This window comes from Ambystoma mexicanum, chromosome 5q (assembly GCF_040938575.1).
Source record: "Ambystoma mexicanum isolate Mex_15411 chromosome 5q, UKY_AmexF1_1, whole genome shotgun sequence".
NCBI lineage: Eukaryota > Metazoa > Chordata > Amphibia > Caudata > Ambystomatidae > Ambystoma > Ambystoma mexicanum.
The window spans coordinates 397,668,124-397,694,331 of NC_090933.1; the positions used below are offsets into that span (position 1 = coordinate 397,668,124).

The following is a 26,208-nucleotide window of genomic DNA, read 5'->3' on the forward strand; positions in this document are numbered from 1 at the left end:
TTTAAACATTCCCATCCGCCATCTCTGGCATCTCCTATATGCTTGTAGGCAACCCTGAGATCGCTGAATCCATAGTTACCTCAGGGACTCCTGAGCCCTCTCTCGCAAGATTGGGAGCCTCTGCAGAGTTCGGCCTGGACTGGGAGTTACTGGTAAGACTGTTTTCTCACTCTCCAGCTGAGGAGACCTCCGTGTCTCTGCCTTGAAGCGATTCCTCCTGTGCTGCTCTGAGCGTTCGCTCTAGTGATTGCCTCGAGTATGTATCGATCAGGGGGGTCATTGCTCAACAGACACCCTCCTGGAATGGAGTCCTCGATTGCAACACAGTGCAGGGAGGTATTACCCCGCCAACTAAGATCTACTGTTGCAAAGGGACTGTATGTCAGACCATCAACCCCTCTTACCAGCTGGCCTGGTCCTAGGATGTACGGTCTTTCCTTCGCCCATTGTCACCTGACAGCTGTGATACTCTCAGCAGTATCACACAAAGCGGGAGATTTTTCCCCAATGGTTTTCATTTGTTTTGTGAAGACCAGATGGTATTCTGAGCAAAGGTGTTTGGGCAGCGAGTTAAAGGTTTGGTTGATAGGATAAGTAAGCTCATCTGGGCCATTTCCATTTCAAAATTGGCAATGTTGCTGGTTCGAGACACTCCTGATGGTTGGTAGTGCATACATTTTCTGGTAATGAATTCTGGGCCACTGCTGTTGAAGGAGTGGTGTTGCACAGTGTTTTGGAGTGAATCATCTGCTTGCTCTGGAGCTAGTGGAGTTTTTGAAGGGCGAATGGACGTGCTTGTATCTTTTAAGCCTCAGAATAAGTCTTTGCGTTTTGAGCCCTTCGTCACCCTTTGAGTATGTATTGTGATGGCCCCCAATTAAATGTTGTTGGCATTAAGTTGTCTTGAGGATACTTGTGATAACTGCGTGCTTCTGTTCATGAAGGGTCAGGTAAGACACGGTTTCGATAGTTCAGATCTAGAATAAGCAATTCCTTATGAAGACGTTGACCTGTGATTCTGGTGTGACCTAGATTTTCTTCACATACCTGAAGTATCAGACCGTTTTTGTAGGAGAGGGCAAGTTTGCATTTCTTCAGGCCCAGGGGATTTGTGCGAGACTTGGGAATGTGGTGACAAATTATAAGCCTGGTTTAGGTTAGGTTGACTTTCAATATTATTAGTCATTCAGGAGTCCTATCTGCTGTGTTTACTGTAGCCTTGCTTGTAGGTTTTTAGATAATTTGGCAGTCATATGCGTAGTTGAAACATTTGAGGCTGGTGCTGTTAAGTTCCATGAGCTGGGTCATCTAAATGTTGAAAAGGAAAGGCGAGAGACTCTGTCCATGGGGTAGCTTGCGGGGTCCTGACCTGAACGGGCCCATAACTGTTGTTTCCATACTCTTTCATATAATATGTGATCCAGCGTGTGGCTCCTTTCAATATGCTGTTCTCTAATCTTTTTAGTAGGATAACATGGTTGATCATGTCGAAAGCCCTGGTAATGTCCAGCAGGACGAGTTCACTAGGCGAGTTGGCATCAACATTGTTTTTTTAGTATGCCCCATATCAAGGGTGTGGATTCTGTGCTGCTCATTGGTCTGAAACCATGTTATAACTCGTGTCAGAGCGGTTGCTTTCATCATATTCCTATAGCTAATGGTAAATAAACTTCTCACCAATTTTATTAGTGAATGACGTGTTGGGGATTGGTTTGAAATGTCTGGGTTGTTGGGGTCAGCCGGGGGTTTATTGAGCAGAGACTTGACATAGGTGTTTTTACGGCATGATGGAGGGCACCTTGCTTGATTGAGCATAGAGGGGGGCATGGAAGGAGGGTGCTAGTTGGAGTTGCTTTGTAGATGTTGTGGGGCACCGGTCTTCCATTGAGCCTGCTTGATTTTGAGCGTTTAACATGGTATTGGATGTCTTGAAAAAATGTTTGGGGTTCTTTTGGCAACCAATCCACTTTCCACCATGCGCCTGATTTATACTAGAATTCTTGCAGAAATGTCGCAGATGTGTGTAGCAAAAAGAGGCAAAATGAAACCCCAACCTCTTGCAAACAGGACAACAAAAATGGCCACACACAATAAAAACTGTGCCACACTTGGTCCTTGTATTTGTTTAGTTTTTGTTGTTTATAAGTTTGTTCAAAGCATAATCAAAAGAAAAAATGCCCATTTGATAACACGTGTTTCAACACAAAAAGTGCCTTTCTTAAATCAGGGCAAATAAGGTCTGTGCATTAACAATAGACATTGAGTCAACATATGAATAAAATGTTAAACAGAAATTAATCAAAATCATTAAAATTAAATTGTAGTCCCAAAGAACATATTGACCATAGTTAGGTTAAAGTTTCAAACACAGACATTGAGGGGGGGTGAAGGGGTTGGGCGGTATGGGGTATAATGAAAAAGAGAAAAAAACCCCAAAAGAATACATGAGTAACACAATAATAAGTAGTAAATAAAAGCAGTTCGACTATATATATATATATCACGGGTACTTAGTTCAAGAGTAGTGAATATAGTTACATTCCGCTCTTACCTATGGTTCAAAAGAGGGTTCAAGTCTGGTGTGCCAAAGAATCATAGGTTAAATCCCCCTGGAGAGTAAATTTGAGAGTGGTATTGATCATAAGTAAGATGTGTTGCGTACTACATGTCTCTCTACATGATTCCAGAAATGGATGATTTGTAAGGATATGTCATTCAGGACGGAAGCATCCTGGTATGTCCCTGTGAATGGCATTCATTTTAGGGATATATTCTCATACTAAACAAAGATATATAGTTGTGCTGAATGTCCCTTATTGTTTAAATATATCATAATAATGTCAACCAAGTTGGATTTTACAGTAGCGCAAACGGTGATGTTGTATCTAACAATTGAATCATACAATGGGCTTCAATAAGCTACGTGTAAATAGACCGATCCCAGTTTGTATTACTATCGTATTCACGTACAGTGATGTTAGCATCGCATCGCAATAATCGTTTCTTTCAGTATCGCAGAGCACGCGGGACCACGAGCTGCACTTATTGCATAACGTGGGCCGTTCAATTGGGTGGTCCAGATCAGTAGGGCTTACCTCCAAAGTTCGTGTCGTCCCTTCCAAGCGTTGGTGATCCTCTGTGGTCGCAATGGTTCTCTATGCCATGCGTTACCAAGGTAACATAAGTCCTTTCTTAGTGTCTGGTGCTCCAATGTTCACGGCTGCCATATTTTGGGCTCAGTATACACGTTTGCCATTATGAGAGACATAAAGGGACCCAAACCATTCCTGTCATTACGTTTTATACATTAGGAGTGAATTTTATAATAAAATATATACGTACAATAATCCCAACTTGAAGTTAGTTGAAATTAACGTGTTGGACTGTAAATAGTAAAGTCATTTTGGACTTTTAACCGGGTGTTCTGAACAAATTAATAAATGGCCATCTACCCGAGGGAAAAACAGTAACTCACATTTTACCGTTGCATATGAAAACAGTAAATATACTGATCAATATCTTGGCAAATTATCACAGCTCAGGGAAGTGAATGGTCCCCTTGGCTGTTCATAATTGTTTCATGGCTCTAAAAACTGGCAAGCAGCCACGGCTACGTGGATTCGGCCCCATCTCATCTCCTTTGGTAATTTTATGTTCATGACGCGCTGTGGTGGAGGTTCTGACCACGGTGTGGAGATATAAAGACATTTTATGGTATAACAATTTTAACAAATACATATAAATCATGCTCATAATAGGTCATTATTCTTTTGCCTCAATGAATCCAAAGTTTCTTGGGAGAAACGTCTCGTCGGGCAGTGTTCATAGTTTAGACACCACAGTGAATCTAAGAATTATATGAATACATACATTTCTCCCCCCCCTAAGAGTGCACATTTTTCTAAGCCCTAGCATCTGATTATACATTCTTTATACATTTTATAGAAGTATCAGTTCACAGGAAGTGGATCATTTCATTGTCCTTATTTAGGTCAAACTCACTCAGCCGGACGTAATACTTCACGATTTCCCCCCATGTCGCCTGTAGTTACTTTTTTCAGTCCAATACATTTAAATTTTTTCTTTTCTTCCAATTGGTGATTTGTTTTCCAGTCATGAGCTAATGGTAAAAGTACGTCTTGATTTCCAATGCCAGCGAAGTTTTCACGAATTCTGGTTCTAAATTCTCTAATAGTACTCCCAATGTAGATACAATTACATATACAGATGATAGCATACACTGTATATTTGCTTCTGCAGTTGATGGTGTTATTGATCGTATGTGTTGTTCCTTGTGAGTCAGTAAAAGGTGTGTATTAGGGTATGCATGCTTGCACAGAACACATGATCCACATTTTCTGAATCCTTTTGGTAATGTCAACCAGGATTCCGGGCCCGTTGGTCTGATCTCGGGGAGTAGAGACGGGCTGAGTGATGTTTTGAGAGTTCTGGCTTTTTTGAAAATTAATTTTGGTCCTTCGTCAATGAACTTGGTCAGGTGTTGGTCAAGTTTTAACAGGTGCCAGTTCTTGGATAGGATCTTTTTGATTTCATAGTTGTTGTAGCTGAACGTGGTAATGTATCTCACTTGATCTTGCTCCTGTATTTGTTTGGACTGTTTCGGGGTTAGGGTTTCATCCCTGTTCATTTTCTTTATCTTGTTGTATGCTTGCTGTATACATCCTTAACCAATCATCCGTTTCTGGAATCATGTAGACAGACATGTAGTACGCAACACATCTTACTTATGATCAATACCACTCTCAAATGTACTCTCCAGGGGGATTTAACCCATGATTCTTTGGCACACCAGACTTGAACCCTCTTTTGAACCATAGGTAAGAGCGGAATGTAACTATATTCACTAATCTCGAACGAAGTACCCGTGATTATATATGTCGAACTGCTTTTATTTACTACTTATTATTGTGTTACTCATGTATTTTTTTTTTTTTTTCTTTCTCTTTTTCATTATACCCCAAACCGCCCATCCCCTTCACCCCTCCTCAATGTCTGTGTTTGAAACTTTAACCTAACTATGGTCAATATGTTCTTTGGGACTACAATTTAATTTTAATAATTTTGATTAATTTCTGTTTAACATTTTATTCATATATTGACTCAATGTCTATTGTTCATGCACAGACCTTATTCGCCCTGATTTGAGAAAGGCACTTTTTGTGTTGAAACACGTGTTATCAAATGGGCATTTTTTCTTTTGATTATGCTTTGAACAAACTTATAAACAACGAAAACTAAACAAATACAAGGACCAAGTGTAGCGCAGTTTTTATTGTGTGTGGCCATTTTTGTTGTCATGGTATGGCTGTGCTTCGGGGAGAAGGAATAAAAGGATGTCCACATACAATGGATTCCTTGATGCGGTTTCCTTTATTAGGATTGGTGGAGCTGCGTTTATTCCAGTCAAGATGGTCTTGCAATTTGCATTTTATTGCTGAAGTGTCGCAATGCAGTAGCAGAGTTCTTGAAATGGGAGTGGTGCTTTGTAACACTCAGGCGGCAAGGTTTTTGAATTTGTGGATAACTTCCTCCTGGCAGTGGTGTGCTAGCTTCATTAATTGTGTAATATGTGTTTTTGTTGTTGCTTGCGTTGCTTTCTGCTCTGCTAAACCAAAAGGGGTCCATGGTAAGCAAGTTTGTCTGTTGGAAGGCATTTTCTTATCCAGATTCTCCCAAGTAGACATTTCCTTTTTTTAAGAGATTAAGTTTGGGGGTAAATCATTTAGTAACTTGTTTCTTTTGTAGGAATTTGAAGGTGTCATCAGGTTTTCGACCTTGGGCTGGAGTTTGGAGGCTTCATGTTTTTTCACGGGGATGTCCAGCTGGTTCTCCTTCCAAGAGCCGATTAATCTTACAGGAGCTTTCGTTGACTTTGGAAGAGAGTGCTTGGGTGAAGACTATTTGATGATTGTGCTGCAGAATATGCTATTAATTGTGTGACCCGCTGTCTGCGTGGCTCCTTTATCCGGGTGCTTAAGGTGTAAGACACCAAGGTTTAGGGATAGTGACCTAGCTGTGTTGCCCTTTTCTAGCCAGAGATTTAAATCTCCCAGTATGAGGTGATGGCCATCTACCGAAAGGCTGGTAACTGCATCAGCTAAGGTATCTGCGAAAAATGGGTTGTATGAAGGTGGTCTATAAATGAAAAGGAAGGTTGGTGTAAATGCAGTGGAACAGAGTGAAAGTGATTCACAATCCAGGCTGTTGTCTGATGGTGAGATTTCATGTTGATCGTTTTTTAGGAACATGTGCAATTTCTCTTCTCTTGGGTGTTCTGTTGGCAAGTTTGATCTTTTCGCCTGTGGGGTTGTCTCATGTATACATGTTGAGTAGTCTTCTAAGAGACATATACTATTGGAGATGAATTGTCGGTCCGTTATGTCCTTGCAGATGAGTGTGAGGAATTGCCATCTGGCAAGGGTGTAGAAGCCCTGGATTGTTTTGATTTTTTTTTTATCAACTAATGACATGATGCGGGCAATTCAATCTCAGAAAGGGTGCCCTTGCCAACCAGGTCCGCTTTCAGAAACTCCATCCCAAAAGCTTAATGTGCACTTGTGATGTGCTGGATCGGTACCCTGATCTGCAGGCAGAAGGATAGCTTGGGGCCACGCCTTTATCTTGGAAGAAAGACAACGCAGCGCAACAACGGTTTGAATCCCTATCCCGCGCTTAGAAACCACTTGCTGGTATTAAGCGCGATATCAAAGAAATATTATTATTATTATTACAGTGCCGTTTCAGGGGTCACAGCCCCCCCCTACAGATGCAGTGACAGGCAAGTAATTGCAGTGTAGGGACTGCATTTAAGATATGCGCCCCCTGTTCTCAAAACCACTTAATTGGGAGTTCTAATAAGCCATACCTGAGTTTAAGGTGTGGTGCTAGTACCTCATAATTATCCAAGCCTCATCAAATTGATATTACACGTGTCAGCCCAGTGAGCACAGCTCATCTGTTTGCGGGCTATGTGTATTCCCCCCAGCCAGGCTGCCTCTGCTGCTTGCAGCAACACTTAGCCCTAGGGGTTGCCTCCCTTTTGTCCTTTGTGAGGCCAGGTAACAACCTCTCCAGTGAGACAGCCACTCCACTGGAAGCTGTCCTAGGAACAAGAATCAAAGGACACATCCTCCACAAAAGGACTAACCTCCTACCATTATGCTGCATATTAAAATGGGTGTTAATCCCATTGAAAAGGGAATGGGAAGGGGTTAGTTTAAGCAGAGGGATCTCAGACCATCTGGAGGAAGGTTCCATTATCTTGTTTTCTCTTTTGCTATGTTCCTTCATGTACTGGCCACTTCCTTTAACACAAAGCGCTTTGGGTGTGTGTCAGAAGGCAAGGTCCACTTGTTCCATTAATGGGGATAAAGCAGGCTTGCTTTTGTCCGATAGCCTTTAGACTTTTGCCTTTAAAAGAAGGGGCCTGCACTCCTCCTTTGAATAATCTCTGGACTTCCACCCAGGGTCAGACTGGGACAAGAAATAGGCCTGGTCACCCAAAAAAAGAGGCCCACCTCTCGCCTCAAAAAAGTGGCCCACTCTTCGCCTTACGACCCTTGAACTCTGATGGCATCACCGGAAGTGATGCAATTTGACCCCACCCCAAAGTGACATCCCGGGAAGCGATGAAACACGACCTTTCACCCCTTGACAAAACAGGAAGTGGCATCAAATAGCAATGTTCCTAAGTACACTAAATTACTGTGAATCCAAGCAGATGTCCAAGGCCAAATTATATGTTATTGTATAGTACTTACGCTTAAGCTCTTTTTTTATAGAACAAATATGCATACAATATCACCCAACCTGTGTTGGTACTCATTTATCGACCTAAGAATGATGAAAGGCTTTTTGAAAAAGAAAAAAAAAGATTTCAGAAAAAGACCTATTTTTTTCCCATTTTTTTTTTCTTCCAAACCGGCCCAGGCATGGCCAGACACCGGTCTCACTCCACAGACGATTTCGGCGCGGCCACGGGCCGAAGGGCCAATCCAACCTTTCTTCCACACTTGAACATGATTTTGTTTGGACCCCGATAGGAGGGCAGTTCTTTCCAAAGTCATCCATTTCTGATGTGAAGATAGGTAGTCCAATGCAGAGGCTAGCTCTGTCCCCTGACCATCCCCAGGGCACATTGTGGGCTTACCTGCTGCTGGGGCAAGACCGGCCTCTCTGCCAGCCACACTTGTACCGAGGACCTCACCATGCTGAAGGACCCCTGCAGGTTGCCAGCTTGCCCAGTGTTTTGGAGCCTGAGAAAAAGACTACTCTTGTCACTGAAGCCCTGGAGTGGAACGTGCAGCTCCTGAGAGCCAAGACAGTGAAGATTCATGCCATTTCGTTGAACCTCTGCAAACCTCGATCCTAGCTAAGTTGATAGAGATGGAACCAACAGTACTCTCTGGAGCTGCCTTTGGCAATGGCTGATTTGCAAACTGCTGTCCCGCATGTTCGATCCCCTTCCCTGTAGTACTGTCATCTAAAAGTGCATTGCTGCCTCAGCTCAAACAAAGAAGCATTGCTGCACTTTCATTGCTCGAACTGCTGTTATAACGTAGAGCTTCGGTGTTCATGAACCGCGACCTTCGAGCACTAATACAAACAAACGTGGTGATCTCCACAATCTCGGGCTCTTCTAGCCAGAGGAGCAAAGGAAAAGGAGACGAGCGAAAGATCAGTCGTATTCAACACAAGACGGCGACCCCGGTACAACAACGGGAATATGCACGGCACTGGAACTCTAGGACGAAGGTGAGCACATGATTCAAATGCACATTAACTTCTACTCTTCCAGAAAATGTAAACAATCAGGGTTATGATACTGGGATACAGCGATTTTTCCCAAGCGACTGATCCCGGTGCATAACCCGCATCAAAACGCCTCAGAAAAAAGACTATATGTAGTGAAAACAATTTCCAATTGTTTTCTCAACAGATCTAACAAAGAGACTGTTCGCTGCACGCTAAAGAAATACAAATCACTAAAAATCTTCCGGCCAAGTGTGGAAGGTGTTTGGAGGAACACTGGATTTTCTGTATCAGTGAAAACTGAAGGTCAGAGGTACTTTCAATTAACATTTTTGAGAAATACGCAATAAGTATTCTGAAACACTGAGTGAACTATGACACTTACTAGAACTTTTTTCTATTTAAATTACAGAAATTGATTTATTGGAACTTGTGAATAAGTCGCACCTGATGAAGGGCTAGAAGAGCCTGAAACGCGTTGTGCATTAAAAACCAACACAAATGCAATCAAATTGAAAGAAACGAAGCCACACATTTGGACTACCCCATCTGTAAAAGACAGGGAATAGGAAATTGTGGATTAATTATGTAAATTTGAGTGACTAATTCCACCATCGCATTTTGTATGCATGTGTAAAAAAATCACACTGGGAAAGTTTAATCCCTTGAAAGTAATGTTTATTTATGTAAGTAATGAAGTTATGTACACAAGAATTTGCAATGCTAAATTAATTGCGAGTAAGATATAAATTCCGTTTTGGTAATTCACTTTATTTTTGAAATATTAAAAAACTAATACAAAAAGTCTTGAATATTAACGAGTCCATCAAAATTGAAAAGTACGTCTTAATTTGCATGGTTACATGCACAAGAGTGTGCACGGAGAATAGGTCACTCCCGTGTAGAGTGACCCTGTTTATTTTGTATGCTTAGATTGGATTCTGTAGCCCAGAATCAGTCTCCGCTAGCACCTGAGCTTGTATTCAGAAACTGTATAATTTCCTTGAGCATTCAACGCAAACTAGATTGAAACAGGAGTGCTCCTCTACACCCATATTTCTACTGATCTCCACAATCTCACCAAGTAACACGTCAATCTACAGCCTCCTTCTGATTGTCTCCACCTCAGTGCCTGTTGGCTACTGGACTACTGCGGCTGCTGCATTTTGAACCGAATCGAATGGCCGAACAGCACTGAGAAGCATGGTCCGGTGTTGTCGCACCACCAAGACACTGCAGAGTTGGCATTGCCTGTTGGCCACCACCTCGTCCATTTTTGGGCCCTAGAGACTAGACTGGCCAGGTCAAATTAATCCTATTTAGCAATTCAAGAACTTAATCATTTTTTAATACCTTTTCTTCCCCTGTCTCATTACCCGTCTTGCTGCATCTTGATATTTATTTATTTATTTTTACAGGGGTGGTTTTTTAACCACAAAAGGTGAAGGAAGTATAGTTCTTAACTGTGTCGGTTTTACCTTTGATTGGCTTCACTATTGGTTTGTAGAGTTGTGAGAACTGAACAGGGTCTTTAGCCTCTACTCACCCATGCACCGTTGAATGGCAGAAGTCAGTTTGTCATAATGAGATCATAGATTTAAGAGTAGAGTATGGCCATTGAGTGGCCGTTGATAAGGGTGCATCCACTTCTTACATTTTCTTTGAGCCTCCCTTGTGTTGAATGAAAAATGTTCCATGTTGCTTCCTTGTGGGGAGTAGGGTTCTGAAACCCGTGGGGCATTGCATTCAAAAAGGTTGAACAGGTTTTTCTTGGGGTCTGGTTGGTTGGCTTGGGCCAGACAAGATTTCTGGAGTGGTGCTGTTTTTTGATAAACGGTGTAATCTGTGTTGACTTCTGGAGTGAGATTTTCTAGTTGTTTTTCTGTTTGGTGAGAAGTCTGATAAGTGAGGTTGAGGGTATTTGATTCTGGTTCCTTTTTTGTTGTTGTTATAACAGTCTACTTTGCGTTGAGTTGATGGCTAGCGGTGTGAGTGGATCATCTGTTTCCGGTGTGTGAAGTTGTCTGAAGTATTTTGAGAGGACTGTTTGTTTATTAGGACGGTTGTTAGAACCAAAGCCACTCTTTCTCGTCAATTTATTGGTATCTTGAAGCACTCATCCAGCTTTCCTAACTCTCTACTGCTGTAACCCTGCATATTTCCATTATTTGTGCATGATGTGGTCTTGCTCTGTGGTGGGCCCGTATGCATTTGGGAGCTCTGCAAAGTAAGTTATTGTGATGGCTCACGGGATTACTGGTCTATTGGCTTACCTTTGAGGGACCAGTCAGTCAGGGAGCCAAGAAAGGCTAGCAGGCAACAATGCACAGGAGGGGAGCTCAACATATCATGGAATTTGAGGGGAGTAGCACAGTGGGGAATACTGTTCATCTGGATGCCCGGGAGCCGTAGTGACTGAGGCAAGTAGTTAATCGAGATGACCAGGGAGCAGGCATCATTTGGGGTAACTTTCAACCTAGACGACCGGGCAGGGAGATAGAATGGGGAAGATTGTGAGCATGGGCCTGGGATGAGGCATGACAGTAAGGGAGGGGGTTTATTTAGGATGAGCCAGAAACCCAAGAATATAGTGGGCCAGAAATGAATCTAGGACAGCAGTTAATATAGTGGATCAAGAATTGGTACCAAGGGCAACAATTGAGGCAGCGGGGTAAGCCAATTAGAGCATTGCACTGGAGGGCAAGATGCATTTGGGTAGCAATGGGTGGGAAATTGGTACAGTGTGGCAAACAGTGTAGAATGCAAGGCGGGAATTGTACAGGGGGTAACAGCTTAATTTAGGGTAACAGTGGCTACAGCGAGAAAACAATGTAACATCATGGAGGAAAATGGAGGGGCAACAATTAATCTAGAATTAGAAACCAGATGGGAAAACAGGGCGTCAGGAATATTGTGGGACAAAAGATTAATTTCGGGGTGTGCACCTATTTTATACAAACTCATTCATCGCCACCCATCAATTACACAAACGCCCAGCCCTCTCCTGTACTGCTGGAATTGTACCACTTAGATTTGCACTCTCCCCAATCTGTTCATGCACCTGCACAGTGCTCCATTGCTTGCCAGTCAGGTCCAAGCTGTAAGCCCTTTGTAGATGTACATAGGTCAGTGAGGTCTTCACGATGGTGTTTTATGATGTTTCACTGCGAGGATGGGAGATGAAGACCTACCACTCATGTTCTTTCCGAATGCCATGAATTGGATTAATCAAACGTTTCCCCACAAGTGTGTCCTATGGGAGCCCTCGCGTTGTTGTATCTCAATGCTCAACGCCTCCTTTATCGTCTAAGAGATCCTCCATTGGAGATTGCAGTTACCTAGCCCGCCTCGCCCCCCCATGGGTTTTTGGACATTGGACTACAATGGAGCAAAAGATGCAGCTTTCTTGACTAAAAATGCAATCTGAAAAGGATAGACACAGTTGGACACAAATATCCAGTTGCAAGGAACAACTGGAAGCAACTGCTTTGCCCTTGATAGTGGTACAGTAAAGTCTTTAAACTTCAATATATAGAAACTGCATCCAGCAGAAATGATTTGGAATTCCCACCAGAGGAAAAAAAAAGTGCCCGGTGAAACCCTTGTCATATTACAGACCCCACCCACCAGGTACCACAGTCCGGTGGAACTGTCGGGATATTGATAATCACCACACTATCTGAGCTGTGAACATTGGCAGGTGCACTAGCAGAAGGAACGGGAAGGGAAGACAGGGAGGGCTGCGAGGGAGGCTGGGGGATGAAGGGGCAAGATGTGAAAGGGACCTACAAGGCCGGACTGACCCAGATCAGGACAGAGGCGCAGGGGCGCTCCCGAACCCGACCTGGGAAATTACAGAAGCCCAGCACCTGAATTTCAGGATAAAGGTGCCAACTAACCAATTGCACTAACAATTTCCCTCTCTGCATACACCTTTCAAACTCCAAACCAAACACAACCACGAACCTGCAGCACAACAAACCGCAGAAACTTCACTACATTGCAACAACAAAACAAAAAAATAACGCATAGACTCACACAACAGTACACGACGACTACCGGCCGCAAACACCCCAGGCCCAGCCAACGGACCCGCCGGGCTGAGGCCGCCAACAGCACATCACTGCTCTCTTGCACTTTTCCAGCTTCATCCCACTAACCCCCCCTCGCCCCCTCTTTCAGAGCCGCCAGAGGACCACTCTGGTGGTGATAGTGCACGGTACAAATATCCTTTAACATTAACATTGTTGCCATTGGCAGCTGGGTCTTTGGGGTATTGTAGCATCTGTTGAGAAGTTCTTGTAAAGGAAAGGTGATGTTTGTTTCTGTGCGTGCTTGGCGTGTCTCTAAATTCTACCCAATATATAACTGTTGAGGCTTTGTTTTTGTAACTTTGTTCCCCCTAAAGATTCATCCCCCGCCGCCTTTGTTCTGTTTGTATCTCCTCTTCCAATGGGTGAAGTTTATGGTCCTGTTAGGACCGATAGGAGCCCTCTTCGTCGGAGCTGCAGCCGCATTTCTTACAGTGTCCTGGCGGACATGTTATCTTTTGTTAGCCTGGGCCAATTCGAATCCGCTCCTTGAAGCATCTGTCACTCTGGGCATTGGAAGATGGATGGGCCTCAAGTGAACTGCTGGGGGGAAGCAAATGGACGAAATAAGAAAAGACGGTGGGCAGGTTGGGGGAGGAGGCAGAGCGCCGCCGGGGGGGGGGGGGGGACAGGCGCAAACCAGCCAGTGTTGGAAGGAACAGTACAGAAGGAAATGAGCGAGGCTGAGGGGACCCGCGGCTTTCTAGGGTAACTAAACATTTAGACATTGCTTTTTATGGGAATAATCCGAGAGGGGGCTGGAGGTATATCGGACATGCCAAGCATCGGACGCTGAATGTCGTCCCATGTGTAAAGCTTGAAATGATCACGGAATCGGTTAGAGTGGCTGCAGACTGATTGAGAGTGGTAGCTTCTTGAACGCGCGCCTGCTGCCTTGCCGAAGGGCGCAATCCTTTGGGGAGGGAGGTTACGTACCCCTACTTTATTTGATTCTGGCTTTCAGAGGTAGCAGCTTGCCCAGGGTTCGATGGGAAGCTCCTCTAATATTTGCCATGCTGCTCCACCTTGAACTTCCCATTCAGATGCATCGTCATGCGGGTAAATCCGCCTGCGTGGTTGCCTCGCTGCTCTTTTTGTTCTGGTCAAGACACTATTTAGGAAGTTATGTAGGGGAGGTCCAACCACCTAAAGCGCAGAGTACCTTGGAGTGTGACTTCTCAAAACGTGCTCGGTGCGAAAATCAGTGGATGGTTTACAGACCATATATAATTATAATTGTTCTTTTTTAATGCGCTTAATACCAGCGAATGGTTTCTAGACACTGGGTCGGGATTCGAACGTGCGTTGTCTTGATTACAAGACAAACGTGTTGCGCCATACTTTACCATATTCATATTTACAATGTTGCCGCTTTGACAATGAAAATAATCACACAAGGAGTATTGCTAATATTTGGATTCGTTTTAGAACACCAACTAAATAAGCTACTGGAGTTCACATGTCCTTGGAGCCTATTTACGTGGTATGTAATCCCGGCGTCTCCACTATTCCCAGAGTCGAATTTTGCTCAAGACTGACTGCTGCTTAAACGATTGGTATGTATGTGTGTGTGATGTAATGTTTTTTTGTTTTTACACTAAGGGAAGAATGAACATTACTTTACGCTACCTCGCGATGCACGCTCCTCCTCCCTCCATGGTGTCATTAAAGTGGACTCGGTGAGTAGGAAACCCCCCTGCTCCTGGGGGCCGAGCCTCGCCATTGTTCCCTGTGACCTTGCCGGCCATCTGCGGTGCTGCCGGGGGCGCCACCATTGACACCCAGAATCGCTCTTCATGCAGCGTGGGGACGTTCCTCGTACAGGGTTCATAATAAACACGCGTGGTCCCTTTTTTCCTTCTCGCAACATCCTCTGTGTACATGCTTCCACGCTTGCTTTGATGCGACGTCCTACGCTTTTTAGCTTCCGCCTCTCCTGCCTCTGTGGTTGTGGCGGAGTCCCCGGCTCCCCGCACGGAGAGGCAGGTAGCGGCCCTTGGCAGGATCCAGCGGCCCTTCGCCACATGGAACTGGTTCTGGTTGGCGGTACAGGGTGCGTTTGGCCTCGCTCGCTCCTCGGCCTTTACTCCGCCCTGCGAAGTGGGGGGAGCTGAGTGGCTGGCGAGTAGACCCTCCGCGATATTAAGCTGATTAAAGGCCCCATTCACAGTTCACCCTCTCCCTGGGTGTAGATAATGCATGAAAGGGGCTGCCCATGACAAAGGCCCGGGGGCGTGCAGCAAGCGGGAGGGTCCGCTCAGGGCAGAGGCCTGCCCTCCCCGACTAATGAGAGGCGCCCACACATAATGTCAGCACTGGCAGGTGAAGTGTGATCATCCTCATTTGTAACCCGGGGTTGGATTACCGGCCGCGTTTCCTCTCGCTGGTTTCCAAGTGGATGCTATCAGTCGTGCACTGTGACCTTCCCGGCCATCTGTAATGCTCGTGGGGCGTGCGGTGGACGCGAGGCAGCAGAAGCACCCCGAGGCGGGGGAGGTGCATGGCGGCGGCGGCCGGGCGCAGGCGCTTTGATCCAGATTTCTGCTATCGTGCGGTGGTTGGATGTCTATTTTGTTGTCACTTGCAGTAGGAGGTAAGGAAATGGCATTGCAGGTTGCTTTATGGTAATTTTAAATCCATACAGTTACCGTGGTTTTTGGGGGGCGGGGGTATTCTCCCAGGTTCAGAAAATGGAATAAGCGTGGAGAGTTGCAAAGTATTGGTGTTAAGGATGAGGCAGTTAGTTGTCCAGGTGTGACCTTCTCATATGTGTTGGTATTGCCCGCCTTCGCGTGGGCTTGGCGGCGGTCGGCCTTGGCTCCGGCCAGTAGTCCAAAGTGCTTTGTTTGCCACCGAGCTTGAGGGAGATAAGCCATTGTATACTGTATTCTCGCAGCCATTGCAAAGCACGGATGGGTCTAGAAATGCTGTAATGTGGGCTCTCTGGAACAGGGTCCTCTTTCTTGAGCGCCGATATAACTTTTCTCTAGGGCTAGGAGCAGCAGGCACAGGACGCTGTTATTTCAACCCCATATGCTGATGTGCGTTTTAACTGTGGCCTGGAGTCAATCTTAAAAGCACCAGCCCTGTACACAATGCCTGCCATTTCTGGAACGAGTAAAAAAAAAAAACTCCTATTTTGGAAGCGCCTATGTTATATGTTTGTTAAATTGCAAGTGAGTGACGCGCGGTGCCGACGAATTGAAATGCCCTCGCTAGGTTTCAATGAAAAGCCCGCCTCGCTCTGAGGCGCCCTGTACGGCTCCCTTCTCATTTCTGGAGGTACCAGAAAACCCTGCAGAAAAGTGCCAGCGGCTGTTCATTTTAATGCAGAGTTGGGCCTCCAAACTTGAAACAATAGGCTTTACAGGAGAACTTCGCTGGTGGGGAGCGGTGCAAGGAGGCCCCTCTTTCAGATTCAAATAGCCATTTACATACGTCAAAGACGCTGTTTAGCCCTTTCAATACATTGTCACATAAAAGCATGGCACGGGGAGGCCGGGAATGGAATCCCCCAACGGGCCCCTTACATGTACGGTATTGGATTTAGCCTCTGTAACTCAAATCCCCACACAAGTCCCAGCCCTAGAATGTCACGCAAAAGGCTGCCTTGTACCTTCGCCCCCAAAAGACCAATGTGTATGTTTGCAAGTGAGCCACAGTCTGCTTTACACTTCAGCTGCCGGGCCTGGCCATCTGATAAAGGGGTGGGGTCGCCAAATGAATGGAACGCATGGCATATGCTATGCTCCAGGATCGCATGGCCTGCTTCCAGAGCAGGCGCTTCTCATGCTGACATTTCCAATGTTGCACAGTTGTGGTCGTGTACGAGCAGAAGCAGAACCCGTCCACCTAGTAGCCGCTGTGGAAGCTCACCTTGTCATATATATTTCCACGGTTGCTGCTGAGCGCACGTGCTTGGAGGAAGTGTCTTGCTATTCGGGCAGCGAGACGTTGAATTCTGGGAGTGTTACTGGGAGTTAACAAGTGTGTCGCAACGAGCATGCACAGCTGGAGGAAGGCGTTGCACATAACATGGGCCTGCTTGGCAGCAAAGTAGCCTGTGGAGTTAATATGGTGTCGGCGCTAATCTGATGAAAAAGATGCATGGCACGCCACAGCTACCAAATGGCCCAGTGTGGGGTCTCAGGCTTTTCAGCTAACGAGCAGCGGCACTTGGAATCTTGTGGTGCTTACGGCTGTGTTTTCCCATGCATCACGACTGAACATTTTGACCTAAAGGCCATGGGTGACTGAAGGTGTAACCCAAAACAAGGGCTCGCTTGCCGGCCAAAGTGTGCTTGAGAAAGACGATGAGACGAGGCTATGAGGCGGTATTCAGCGGACCTCATGGGAACAGTTCACGCCGCCGCTAGCACTCCACTATACATAGTTGCGGCTACTGGTGGGCGGGGGGGGGAGGGGGCGAGGTCACTGGCTGGTGCTGCGGTGGGTGGGTGTGCGCAGCGGGCCAGGCGGAGTGTAATCTGCGGGCAAGAATGTCAGAATTCAAGGGTAGGGTGAGACCATCCGTGCCAAATTGATTGGTCTTTCCTGGCCATAAATTGCACCAGAGCCTCCCCCCCCCCATATCTCTGTGCTAGCACAGATCACTCGTGCATTCGATTTACAACATGGTCTGGGAAAGAACTGTTTTTAAGGTAAACCTCGTTAAAAATGCAGCATTTCATAATGTAAATGCACACTCGCCGATACTTGTTCACGACTAATTGTCTTCCACTTGCTGCTGTGATAAACTCACTTGCCCTAGCGAGTGGGACATGGCGGGCAGCCATTTGCGTTTGCTTTGAACTGTTGGACGGTATTTTGGGGGTAGAAATCGTGAATTTATATTTGACTTGATTGTTTTTTTTTTGTTTTGCAGGTGTGGTATGACAGGAACACTCTTCCAGAAGCACGCACACAGCCTCCCTTAATGGCGTAATTATCTCCCAAGTAAAGAGGACTGAACGCGAGCGAGAACACAGTAGGTACTGCCCCTATAACGGGCCTTTATGAAGATATGGTGGCTTGGCTTCGAGTTTTTACTTGTTCTCGTTGTGGAATTCTGTGTTTTTGTTCTAAAGATAGTTTGCCTTTTTCAAACACCTCCGTGTATTATTCATTTGAAGGTAGTGTAATCGGAATAATGGGATATTTTTCGGATACAGTAAACCGTCAATGTGTGGTTCTGTACGTGCAAAACTTGATTTTGGGAGGCAGCGAATGTTGTAGTTGGGGCCGTTTTGTTAGGACTTCTTTTCAGCGCTGTAACAATAGTAATTGTGCTGGTTTCCTTAACTAAAGCGTTCGATTAAACTGCACCGATAATCATGTTTTTTAAATTTGAGTTTTCGCAAAAGATACCAGCGGTGCTTAATTGTGATTGAAGAGAACCGATATTGCAATAACGTCGGCTGGTTAAGCTAAAATATTGCGTTTTAAGTATTGGGATTATTTGGTTTAAATTGTACCAACATGTACCACCTTTCTGTTCCTGCCCTTTCCCACCCTCCCCCATCCTAAAGCGGGGTCTCAATAAGATAGGACAAGTTAGGACGACATCTGTGTGGCAGTTTTGCAGACTGGTGCGCGATTTTTCTAATTTTAGATCGATTCTGCGGGTCTATGTTAACTCATTTCACTCTTGGAAATACACGCACATTATAGCGGGGTCTCTCACAACAGATCCTTACACCGCTATACAGCGTTTGGTATGTATCTAGACTAGGGAAGTGTGTTTATGTATGTGCTGTCTCCACGCGCGGGACCTGTGCAGAACTTCCTGGGTCCGCTCAACGCAGGTTGTTTCCTTAGATTTGCAGCAGGGGGAAGTCTGAGTTACCCTGCTCATATTGCACTTTTGCTATCTAACGTTTACCTCTGACTAAAACTAAAATACCATTATTTCTTTTGCAAGTTTGCCCCCTCTCAGCCAGTCGTGTGGGAGTTCTAATCTCTGAGCCCTCTCCACCATACCCGCTTCCGCTGTTATTGTATAAACTCAATTTTCAAACAGTGCTACATTTAATCTCACCAGGCCCCCTTATTGACAGCAGTGATTGCTCATTGGCAGCTGCCAAAAGCTGCGCTGCAGGTGTGACTCCATTTGAACACTGTTTACATTGTGCAGCCAGACGTTGCAGAGATGTGTTGGAAGGGAGACACACAATGTATGCTGGCTCCTACCCGAGATACCGACTTTGAGCCAGAGTGGTGTTAGAGACTAACAGCATTTTGCACTACCAAAGGCGACACGTTCTAAGGAAGGGGAAAGGGAGAGCATGTGGGCGATGATTGTGAAGGTAACTGTTGCAAAGAGGGACGGCTTCTTGAGGAAGTGGCGGGTCAAGAGCGCTGAGAGGAGGGTCACTGAGGCTGTGTCAAAAGGTGGTTTGTACAGGTAACGGCGGTCTTTGGTATGATTTACCTATTGGCCCGGGGTAGGATAGGGTAGAGGAGCGCGAGGCACGGATTGCGAGAGTTAGGGAATGAGGGTGGAAGTTCATTGGGGCGCTATTAGAGGGCGGCAGACCACCACAGGGACATGGGAGTGTCACGCAGGCTGGTAGGTGTTGCTGAAACTGGTGGGGTGGCACTTTAGGTGCAGGAGGGATGTGTTGAAGAGGTGGGCGCGCGCGTGCCTATGTGTGATCTGTAACCAAGTCGTTTCGCCTTTATTCAAATCTTGAGCCGGTTTCTGTTGAGCATGTACAACTAGATTGCCAAATACTCAATTCTATGCTTGTAAAGTTGGAGAATATTGAAAATAACAATTAATCTTCTTTAATCAGATTGGTTACGGAAAGTTCTCATATACCATGTTAAAGTAAACTTTCTGTATACTATTAATGTATTGGATCATTATATGGCTTGGAAGCATCAGTAAACCGAATTCTATATACATCCTTTAACATCTTGAATAGGAACGTGATGGTTGCATTGCAAAACAAATACAAGAACAATATAATGGACTCATGTCTCAAGTACTGTGGATTGACTTAGAAAAAAGGCACTTGAAAATAATCCGTGGAGTACATTGGGGCTTTGTTTAGTGTTGGACCTAAAATGAAATTCAAAGTGCACTTCACTGGTCCGTGGTGAAACCGTTTTTTCTTGGCTCTCGTTGGTCTTCATGTTTTGTTGGAACGTTGAGTACATGGATGTTTGCAATATCATGTGTGGTTATTTTGCGCAGTACATGGTGGTTGGCCAGGTATGGTTATTTCACTAACCTGAAAATGCACATTTTGTGGAGTTTGTTTTGTACTGCAGTGATAACGCTCTTTTAAATCAAAATAGTTAAACCGAATTAAAAAAAAGTCATTACATTTTGTGACAATGTGTCAGACAGGCTTTGTCATGAGTGCAAGCTAGCCAATGCCTAACCCAATTTCAGGTACCAGATTGTGTGCGGGGGGAGTGGGGGGGCTGTAGGCTAGGGTCAGGTGATACCATACATGTGTGATAAGTCTGTGAAGTGTGGAAGGAGGCACCACCCTAACTACCTTACAACACTAAGCAGGATTAGGTCAGGGAAAATTAGAAGGCCTGAGGGTGTAAATCAGCCATCGAATCAGGGAAACCACCAATAGTCACTGGAAGAAAACCAGAAAGTAGAGGGTACCTTGCCCTAGCAGCACTAAACGGATCAAGGACATCTGGGATATCGTGGTGGAAGCCCGAGGGAGATGAATCAGCGAGGGACAGGTCCTAGCACCATACTTCCCTAAGAACCTGCTAGATCCTAAAGGTCTTTAACACAAACCAACAGCCACTCTGTCTGTATTGGAAATATTGGAAAATAAACACCCTTGGACTGACAGACGGCGTCTGAGGGTTTTTTTTATGGCGACCTTGGCACAACATGCTAATAACCTACTGTACCATGTGGACTTGTTCAGTGGGCATTCAAGACCATCCCCCCACCACTTTGCCCAGGGAAATGTGCCCAGGGAAATGTACCGACTGGGCATGGCCTCAGGCCATGCCCATTTGGCTTTGGCGTAGGTGCCCTCTTCCCATGCGGTGTGGCCTGAAGCCTTACCTAGTGGACATTCCCTGGGCAAAAATGTGCCCTTTGTGTATGGACAGTCGCCATGCTCAATGGTCCATATGCCACAGGCTTCTTCCAGACCCCTGTGTCCCCACTGGGCAGGGCCTGTCGCCATGCAAATTGAACCATTCCTCGGTCGTGGCCTTTGACCACCCCTGGTATATCTACAGCCATCACCTGAATAACCCACATTTCCGGCGTCCTGCGGATATTCCACTTTCTTGGCCAGGATTGGCCAAATCTAACCAGTTGCAGAGGGCTTCCTACCCCATGCCTCTTTCTTGTTTTTTTCTTAAACGAGGCCCTCTGGCCCTGCTTGTGCTGACTAGCTTGCAGGTGGGGAGAAAGATCGGCATCTGTGGGATGGATGGTGGGAATCCCTGGGCTGGGCAAGGGCTACGGGCGTCCAAGGCGTGAGGATGAATGGGGCATGACGAACAACGTACCTCTCACTGCTGCTCCTGCTTGTTCAGGGGTCCGCTGACTGCCTCTAACACAGCCTTTAAGGGGTTAACTGGAAATGTCAAAGTGTGTTGTGGCAATGTTATAATTACATACGTGTTTACCAGTCATTTCGGATGTTGAATTGTCTCCTTGTGTATACATTTTTGTTCTGCCTCTTTTTAATGATTTACACCAAAATGAGCCAAAACACAGTAACCTTCATGTATGCTGCATAATTACAGGAAAGCTATAACAAAATATTGGGTAGTGCTCTGTTAAGGAAGTTTTTCTACAACCCCTTGTTGAGGGCTGTAAAACCACGAACTCTTGGGAGGCGGATTAACACACCAAAAAGGAAAGGCACACCTCTCTTAATGGATAGCAGCATGACTGAGCGACAAGGGTGGAATCCCAGGAAGGGGTAATAGTAGGCTGACACAGAGGTATCTATAGAAAAATACATCACACTGATATAGTGAACACATATATATATTTCTACTAGTTTAGAAAAAGTATTTGAGCACATTACACACAGTATAAAATTGCACAGTTTATGTAGAAAAACAGAAGTGTTTTGAGCACTCTCCTCACCCCTGTATTTTATTGTGGGTTCACTATCACAGATGGGCACATAACATCGGGAAGAGTGAGAAAAGGGGACCCAGGCATTCTTAGCGAACAGATACAATCCCTAGTGCCTGCTCACACAAAGTACAGGGCCCTAAAGAGACAATCCACCCGTGCTATGGTTTGTAGGCTCTAGACCTGTTGGTAAGTACACAGCATATATAGAGAAGGGAGGGGAAGCAATCGGAACCAGATACTTTACGAGACAGGAAAAATTGTCATAAAGGCCCCCAGTGGGTAGATCGTCAATAATACAAATGAACACATTGCCTTTAAACATAGTACTAGTGGACAGGAAACAATTCTTCGACACGTTCAGAAGCATCTAAAACATTAGGAATTATTTATGTAGCTATTAGTCGTAAACCCCACTCCCGGGAAAAAGAACTACAGTGTCACCAAGATTAGATACTGTGCAAGTCCGTATTCACCTTAACAGGAGAGAAATGCAGAAATTTAAATACACAGTAACAATCACTGGACTAAAAATCCAGTTCTTGGCCTGGAACTCCCTGGACCGGTTGTGGGTGCAGGAAAAATATCTGTGGGTAGGTAATCTGACAACGAATCTGGGAAATGATTCCCCTTTCCCCAAGGGGAGCCACCCCCATTGAGGCTAGGGAGGAGTGCCTGCTCTGCAAGACCCTTCCTAGGGGGTTTGGACAAGTGGGACCTCACTGGGAGTGACTCCCGTTTTTGGGAAAAGGGCTCCCAGAGTAGAGTAAGTACCCCTATGAAAACGGTACTATCTGCTCATATGGGGGACACAGAAATTGTAAAGGCGAGAAAGCCTTTGTATAACCATATAACAGTATAATCAGAAGTACGATACCTCTCAGCACTGGGACTCCTACAAGAACACCAACGTCCTTAGTTGGAGGAGATTACCGTACGCAAAGCTAAACATTGGGCAGGATCCATACAGCAGGTGCAGGGACACAAAAGCCGATGAACTGCAAGAAAATAAGAATATTCAAGATACCAGTGGTGAAGCTCCAGGGAGCGAGGTGGGCTTCAAGATAGGACAATGTTTGGAGGGGGATATGTGGAAAAGCCCATTGGATTCAACCAATGAAAGCTTTGAGGAACTGAGTGACGTGTACCTTTTTGATGAGAGGATCTTTGAGTTAAATTTTCTAAATACTTCTGTGGGGCTTGTGATGAATCAGCAATGACTCACCCAGAAAACCTGGCCTGGGACCCTGCTCATGTGGCCAGGAAAAGGCAGACACTTTCTGATCCTGACCCTGGGAGTGGTGTTCTGCAGAGGATCACATGAAGGGGGGAGCAAGTCAGTAGGAATGGGAGACCCCCTTATTCAACTTTCCCCAAAACCCCACCCTTCTAATGGCTTATTGTAAAACAGAAGAAATTTGAAAATTCAACTTTGTCTTTAAGGACTTAAAGTCCCATAATTCCTTAAGTACTGGGACGAAGAAGAAGGCTGACATGGTACAATGTTGCAGGAGTCGTCAGATTGTTAATTCAGATGACGCACACCTGATGGAGACAGGGTCTTAAAAGGTCCCCCTCAGGTGCAGGCCACAGGGAAGAGCAGAGAGAGCAAGGCAGCCCTTCTGGTAAAGGTTATCCAGAAAGAGAGGAGCATAACTTGCAGAGATTTTGGAAGTCACAAAAGTGCTATAAAGAGCACCAAATTGAATTTCTTCTTCCCTGAAGAATTTCTTAAATCCTGGTGTTGTGAAGCAAGAAACATTGCAAAGTTTTTAGAAGCTGATCTCAACCACGCAAGCACCTGTTTGTAATTTACTGACCTGGCCAGGTCAGAGGTTTTAATACTTTATGCTGCTCGGGCAGGGGAGTATACCCGAACAGAGAACTTTGAAGTAGTAGGCCTGGCATGGGAGTGTCCAGGTGTAATTGAAGTAGTAGGCGTGGCATGGAAGTAAACCAGGTGGAGGTTGAAGTCATGGTAACAAATCACCCTGACAAACTTTCATTGTTGAAGAAAGTTTTATATAAACTCTGGCAGAATTAAATAAGTGTTTCTTAACAAATATGTTATACAACAATCCTGGCGAAGACAATTCATGTTGATGCAGCTGAACTAAGGATGTGTTATTGTTTTATGTGAAGGTTTTTTTGAGTTCTTACTATTACAAGTGGAAAAGGAAACCTTTATTGAACAATTCTGAAGTGTTGGTTAATTTTGTTATCACGTTGGAACCACAAAGAACGGTGTTGGAACTTTGTCACAAGACAGGTTTTCCTAATTCTTTTCGAAATGTTGAATAGGATCCCGCTTGAATCTGGGGGAAGTGGAATTCACCCAGATTATAAGGAGAGACCGTTCTACTGTGAACCTAATGGTTATATTTGTTGATTGTTAACTGCTATGCATTACCATGTTGAGTTATTGTATGCATAAGTGTGAGGGACAGAAACCTTTCGTTAGTGTTTCCTTTATTTTATTTTAAGCACAGAAATCATCAGGGTAGGGATAGTGAGGCGTTTATCCAACCTTTTTTTGAGTTAATAAAATTACATCTTTTGAAAAACCTTCACAAAGTTGTCGACCTCACTTTTCGGACCCCTCATACCTCCCTGCGGGTCTATAAAGTTACTGCATAGTCTACTTGTCATGTGTCAATGCCTTTTGGCTAGAGCATTGTGAAGGGTAGGCTCTTTGCAGAATCCCAACTTCCACTTAATTACATGGGTGCAAGTGTAGATACTCGTATTCATTCATTTAGCACTTTATATTACCATTTTTAGCCTTTATTTTATATGGAGACATTTATCGTGGTGTGCTCATTTACAGCATTGCTGGAATTTAGCGCAGTGCGCGATCTATCAGCATTTTCTTACTTTAAACTAGTAAGCAAGCTTTAAAGCTTTTTTTTTTTTTTTACTTCACCAAATAATTATAATCAAGACATTACATCTATTTGTGGCTGAGTCTTTGTTTCTGACAATGCATATACTTGGTTTTATATGCATTGTGAAGTGCTGGAAGATCTCTCGAGCTAACATGCTAACCTTTTTGAGGGGAGTTTAATGTGACCAAATAATTATATCGCTTCAAAGTTCCCGGCCTTCTGGCCCATTGCTCGGGTTGCCGCAGATTTATAATGTGCATTGGGGGTTTATCTATCTTTTGTATTTTTGTGTAATATTTGATGAGTACACACGCACGCTGTTACTGGAGGTGTTTTTCATTGTCCAGGGGACCGGAGAGAGCTTGCGTTTTTATGGCCGGGTGTATCTCGGGGGCACGGACGGGGCAGCGTCGGGTCATTGTCACAGGCCATGGCTGCACTCGTGTGTGGTATGGCTGCCGCGCAGATGCCAAGATCTCATTTTAATGGTAACATCTGGAGTCACGGTGCAGTGAGTTGGGACGGCTGGGTTGTGTTTTGTTTCGTCAAACATAGCGAAGGGAGCGGCCACTCGGGTTCGGGAGCCAGATTATGTGACTCCTAAAGTTAGGAGGCAACAATTGGGGAGGTCAAAGGGCAGCCGAGTGCGGTCAATGAGACACCATGGGCTGTATTTTGTTACTGTGTGTAAACGGAGCCTCCCCCCGAAACCGTGAAAGGTTTTATGAGCGGGACTGCGCCTAGTGCCCGTTTATCTAAGGAATGCCTGCTTTTGTCTGCATGAAAGGCTAATACTTCCCAAATGGAGGTAAGCGCTAGCGTGCTGTTGCTACTGGTCAGGGAGGACACCTGGGGGAAGCAGGGGGTGGGGGGGGGCATGGGTGGGTTAGCGTGTACTTTGCCATCTCAATGACTTTCCATCGGCGCCAATTGATGCACTGTGTCGATACTAGGGCAGCCTCCGCCACTCTCCGAATGGAACGTGGTAGGCAAGTGTGGATAGCGATGCTGTGAAGTGGAGTATGGGCTGCCAAGTCGTGTGTTTTTGTTGGGCGCTGTCATGTCACGCCCTGCCGGCCCGAAGGCTTACCTTGAATTCCTGAACCGACGCGCCAAGGATACTGGGATCAATCTGAAAAAGAAGTGGTTTGTTTTACCGGCTTGGCGAAACATTTATTTTATAATGGTCTTGCTATCTTTTACTGCCAATTTTTAAATGAAGATGGCATGGGTCAATCAATGCCTGCTCTTGACCCAAGCAAAGACTAAAACAAGACATGTAAGACACTCTTAACTAGTGCAAGCCGCTAAGCTGGGTGAGGGGACTGGATCAGAATAGAAAAGCAGGCAGAGGGGGGGTGCCTTTACATACAAGCCC

General features: G+C 45.2%; 1 protein-coding gene across 5 annotated transcripts in view; it reads left to right on the plus strand.

Moving 5' to 3' along the window:
• The window catches only part of GREB1L (GREB1 like retinoic acid receptor coactivator), a 1,340,557-nt gene that overhangs the window by 788,557 nt on the left and 525,792 nt on the right, over positions 1-26,208 (plus strand). For all 5 annotated transcript variants that reach the window (XM_069620882.1, XM_069620883.1, XM_069620885.1 and 2 more), the window contains exon 3: positions 17,749-17,850. The gene's annotated coding sequence lies outside the window, so the exon portion shown is untranslated. The remainder of the gene's footprint in view (positions 1-17,748; positions 17,851-26,208) is intronic.